Here is a 6,180-nt window from a genome sequence, read left to right as displayed (position 1 = left end):
TGAGGTTGGTACTAATATTATTCCCATTTTACAGATGGGACACTGGCAAAAAGGATTAAGGAGCTTGTCTAATGTTCCTCATGTATTAAGTGGAAGAATTGGGATTCAATCTCAGGGTGTTGAACCCCTAATCTATGCTCTTAACCATTTGCACATCTACTAGGTAAAATATTTGTTATAAAGTATACTTTATACAGTATATATCAGACAATAAGTACCTTTTACAAATTATATCGTTCATGCATGAATGTACCTATCCATTATATTACAGGTACTTTGTTAGGCACTGGAGATTCAGGATTGAAAAAGACAGTTTTTTTTATGGATTTGCAGTCTATAGGGAGTCAAACATTAAATAAATAAGGGCACAGATAATTAGGGTAATTGCCATCATGATAAACTATATGAGGAATGCTATGAGAATGTATAACAGGAAAGGTAATCTAGTTCAGTTGTGGGGTGGGATCAGCAAAGGCTTCCCCAAGGTAATGAAGAGATGAGTAATACTGACAGAAAAGGATTAGATGTGGGGTGTGGGAGTGTCATTTTAGGCAAAGGGAACAGTGTGTGTAAAGGTCCCATGGTGAAGAGGAGAAAGAATGCCAGTGTATTCTTCCTAGAGCAGGGGTCAGTCAACAGACTTTTTCTGCAAAGGGCCAGATATGAATATTTCAGTCTTTCAAGCCATATGGTCCTTGTAGTAACTACTCAACTTTGCTGTTGTAGTGCAAAAGCAGGCATAGACATGTAACCAGATGGCTGTGGCTGTATTCCCATAAAACTTCATTTTACAAAAACAGGGTCCAATTTGGCTTAAGGGCACTAGTTTGCCAACCCCTATTCTAGAGCATACTAAGAGAATGATGGTATGTGATGAAACTGATGAGGTAGGTACAACATTCTTATGAGGCTGATATTAATTTCTCCATTTTATGGATGTGGAAATTGTGGTTCAGAGACATGAAATAAGTTGTCCAAGGTCACCCAGCTGATAGTTGGTAGATCCATGATATAAAAGCACTCAGACTCCAAAGATCATGTCCCTCTCTTCTTTGAAAAAAAAACTATTACTTTATCTGATTACAGATGTAACCATCATTCAAATATCAGACATTTCATAAGTATATAATAGAGATGATCCATGCCTTCAAAATCTCAACTTTTCAAAAAATCTCATGGGCAATAATTTAGTATGTATTCCTCCAACTACTTTTTTCTGTAGATATAACATATATTATCATTCTATTTAAAAGTAAAAATGGGATTATATTGGTCACAGTGTCTACAACATCCATTTTTTTTTACTTACCAGTATAACATGGACATTTTTCCATGTCAATATCAAGATACATGGATTTACCTAATTATTTATAACAATGCATCCATAGGTCATTAAACAGTTTAACCAGTTTCCTATTGATGGATATTTGGGTGGTTTCCAATGTAACTTTGAATATCCTTGCCTGATATCTTTAGGTGCTTGAGTAACACCTGTGGTCATACCAACTCTCCTATGCTGTCTTTCAAGTGATGTTATAGGACCTTCCACGCAGCAGGCTTTTGGGGTATCTTGGGGTCATTTTACTTCTTAAATATATAAATAGGGCTTCCCTGGTGGCGCAGTGGTTGAGAGTCTGCCTGCTAATGCAGGGGACATGGGTTCGAGCCCTGGTCTGGGAAGATCTCACATGCCGCGGAGCAACTGGGCCCGTGAGCCACAACTACTGAGCCTGCGTGTCTGGAGCTTGTGCTCCGCAACAAGAGAGGCCGCGACAGTGAGAGGCCTGCACTGCGATGAAGAGTGGCCCCCGCTCGCTGCAACTAGAGAAAGCCCTCGCACAGAAACGAAGACCCAACACAGCCAAAAATAAATAAATAAATAAATTTAAAAAAATGATCAGAAAACATTTGGTACTAAAAGTAAAAGAAACAGAGGAGATAAAGATAGAGAGTAGAATAAAGCTAATACTCAGGTAAGTAATGACAGATAAGACTCACTTGTATATGATAAAAAAGATGGAAATAACTTTAATTAAAGTAGGAAAAATTAGACACAAATGGACCGGATGAAAGAATATTTGGTAAGTGATCTGGGTCTTATTTAAAAGTGTACGATCAGATGATCCCATGTCATCTCAGGGGGCTGATAATGATGAAACGGCAGATACATCCGTCTTACAATTCCACCCCATGTCAGGGCCTCCATTCAGACTCTAGATTTTTAGACTTTGGTTATCATATTCTGTAGTCAGTGTCAGGAAATGGAGGGTAGACTGGACGAAAGAACAGTAATAAAGAGAGTTCATGGAGAAGACACAGGGAGATCCCTGGGAACAGCATCAGAACAGGATTGAAATCTAACAGGAAGCCTCCCTATGAATCATTTGAATGTGTAATTTTTATACAATGGATTTCTTATTGTGCTATAATGCTTATATATATATATATATATATATAATGACAGGACAGCTTTGAATAAAAGATTTGTTCAGTGGAACAATTCTTATATATCAAAGCAAAATTCTGATATCTCGGAAAACCTGTTTCTCACTCAGTATATGAAATATATTTTATTCCACAAATATTTTCTTAAGTGTCTACTCTGTGCCGTGCACTGCCTGATGCACTGGGAACACTGATGAACAAGACAGACAAGGTCCTTGTTCACCTGGACATTATATTCTTAATTACTTTTACTTTATTCAGGTTGTACTATCTTGATCTACCGTAGAAAATATAAATTTACCTCATATTGAGAAGCTAACTTTAGCTGACTATGAAATAAGGAGATAATAAGCTTAGAAATTTAAAGAGTTTTTATGATATTCTTCCCTCGCACCTCAAATAACTCCAGGATATACCTGTTTGCTTCTTAAGTTGGATGTTTTTGGTATTTCCTTCATATTTTAGTTAAGATATGAAGCTTCCTAATTTCAAAACTTACTACACTACAAAGTTATAGGAATCAAAACACTGTGGTACTGGCAGGAGGATGAACATCTCAGTGGAATAGAATTGAGTGTTCAGAAACCTATCTATGATCAATTGATTTTTCACAAGGGTGCCAAGATCATTCAATGGAGAAAGAATAGTCTCTTCAGCAAACTATGCTAATACAACTAAATATTCACATACGAAAGAATGAAGTTTGACCCTTAACTCATACCACATACAAAAAGTAACTCATAATGGATTGAAGGCCTAAATGTAAGACTGAAAACTATAGAGCTCTTAGAAAGAAACATTAAAGTAAATCCTCATGATTTTGGATTTGGCAATGGTTTCTTATATATGGCACTAAAAACACAAACAACAAAAGAAAAAAATAGATAAACTAAACTGCATCAAAATTAAAAATTTTTGTGTATCAAAGGACACTGTCAAGAGGTGAAAAGACAACCCCAAAAATGAGAAAAATGTTTGCAGCCAAATACCTGATAAGGGTCTAGTACCCCAAATAAATAAAGAACACTTACCATTAAAAGATAGGCAAAGGACTTGAAAAGACATTTCTCCAAAGAAGATATACAAATGTCCATCAACAAATGAAATGATAAACAAAATGTGGTATATTCATACAATGAAATATTATTCAGCCATTAAAAGGAATGAAATACTGATATGTGCTACAACATGGATGAACCTTGAAAACATTATGCTAAGTGAAAGATGCCAGACACAAAAGGTCATGTATTGTATGGAGTATCTAGCATAGGCAAATATATAGAGACAGAAGGGAAATTAATGATTGCTTATGGATGGGAAAATGGGGGATTGGGAGGAGGGCAATATCTAGATATCTAAGGCTTTCTTTTTGATGATGAAAATGTTCTAAAAATTTGACTGTGTTGATGGTTGGACCTATCTGGTTGTGACTATACTAAAAACCATTGAACTGTACACTTTAAATTAGTGAATTGTATAGTATGTGAATTGTATCTCAAAAAAGCTGTTTAAGAAAGATAAAAAAAAAAAAAAAAAAAAAAAAAAGAAAGACAAAGAATATGTCAATATCAACTACAGCTGAACACATGCAAACTCTAAAACCCAGCAATCCTAGCCCTAGGTATATACCTAGCAGAAAATTATACACGTTTACCCAAAGACATGGGCAAGAATGTTCATAACAGTACTATTAAAAATAGAACTAGGGGGCTTCCCTGGTGGCGCAGTGGTTGAGAGTCCACCTGCCGATGCAGGGGACACGGGTTCGTGCCCCGGTCCGGGAAGATCCCACATGCCGCAGAGCGGCTAGGCCCATGAGCCACGGCCACTGGGTCTGTGCGTCCGGAGCCTGTGCTCCGCAACGGGAGAGGCCACAACAGTGAGAGGCCCCTGTACCACAAAAAAAAAAAAAAAAAAAATAGAACTAGGGACTTCCCTGGTGATCCAATGGTTAAGAATCCACCTTCCAATGCAGGGGACGCAGATTCAATCCCTGTTCGGGGAACTAAAATCCCGCGTGCCATAGGGCAACTAAACCCACACGCGGCAACTAGAGAGAGGCCCGTGCACCGCAACTACTGAACCCCATGTGCTCTGGTTCCTGTGCACCACAACTGGAGAAGCCCACGTGCCACAACTAGAGAGAAGCCTGAAACAAAGAGCCCAGGCAATGAAGACCCAGCACAGCCAAAATTTTTTAAAAAGACCTAAAGTGGAAACTGAAATGCTCATCATCAGTAGAATGGATAAATTGTGACAAATTCAGATAATGAACCATATGAAGCAATGAAAAGGAACAAACTACAACTACATGCAACAATATAGATGAATCTCAAAAACACAAAATTGAGCAAAAGAAGCCAGACTCAAAAGAGCACATTTTGTATGCTTCCGTTTATATAAAGTTTAACACCCAATGAGCCTAATCTATGAAGTTAGACGTCAGAATATTATTTACTTTCAGGGGTGTGAGTAATAACTGGAAAGGGAGAACAAAGGGGCTTTTGTGGGGCTGGTAGTGTTCTATTTCTTGATTTGGATGTTTGGACGTGTGTTCGTTTTGTGAAAATTCTTCAGGATTTACACGTATGAATTGTGTATTTTCATGTCGTTATGTTATACTCTAATAAAAAGTTTTAAAAATTCACAATATTTTTGAAATCAGGTTTTTTTGTTTGTTTTTTATTTTTGGCTGCGTTGGGTCTTCGTTGCTGTGCACGGGCTTTCTCTGGTTGCGGCGAACGGGGGCTACTCTTCCTTGCATTGTGCGGGCTTCTCATTGCACTGGCTTCTCTTATTGCGGAGAACGGGCTCTAGGCACGTGGGCTTCAGTAGTTGTGGCACGCGGGCTCTAGAGCACAGGCTCAGTAGTTGTGATGCACGGGCTTAGTTGCTCCGCGGCATGTGGGATCTTCCTGGGCCAGGGCTTGAACCCATGTCCCCTGAATTGGCAGGCGGATTCTTAACCACTGCACCACCAGGGAAGCCCTGAGATCAGGTTTTTAAGTCCTAAGAATACTTCTCCTTTTTTTGTGGTCATTTCTTGATACTATTCCATTTTTTTCAATTGTGTAGTTACCACTCTATTTCTATTTTTCAATCTTTTCTTCCTAAGAGCAATCTTTTTCCTATTGTCTGAAAATTGTTGAGCTGATTTTGTAATAACAAGGCACTTTACTGCCATCTACTGGTAAATTACCATAATAAAGTTACACATTACAATGTCTACCAGTGAGTGGCACCCACTTACAAGTGATGTCCTCCTGCAAGACACCATTCGCCTAACCAAATGTGATAGCCTTGTCATTTGGCACTGTTGTGATGAATCCCACAGACAGTAGAATGTTATGCTCTCTAAGTGATTTTATTCTTTCTTCATTTTTTTCCTGTTTGATGTTCTTAAAAACATGGTTTTAAGTATTCACTATCAATCTTATCACTGCAAAGCTTAAGCCCATTGGACAAACATATAAAGATAGAAGTTCAATAAATGCCAATCAAATTGTTCACATCAAAGAATAATTGATTTGCTTTTTCTTTATCTAAATCTGAATCCAGAATAGTCCTCGATGTCTTAGGACTGCTTCTCTTGCTCAAAACATTTTGTGAAATAGCCTGATAACCTCTTCAGAGGCCTCTATTAGTCTGCTGCTTGTTGAGGCTATCATACGTGCTAGGCACTCTTCTAAACATTTCATATCTACTAATTCATTTAATCCACTACTAATTCATTTA

Source organism: Neophocaena asiaeorientalis, unplaced genomic scaffold (assembly GCF_003031525.2).
Source record: "Neophocaena asiaeorientalis asiaeorientalis breed wild unplaced genomic scaffold, Neophocaena_asiaeorientalis_V1.1 scaffold82, whole genome shotgun sequence".
Lineage (NCBI taxonomy): Eukaryota > Metazoa > Chordata > Mammalia > Artiodactyla > Phocoenidae > Neophocaena > Neophocaena asiaeorientalis.
This window is presented reverse-complemented; position numbering follows the sequence as displayed.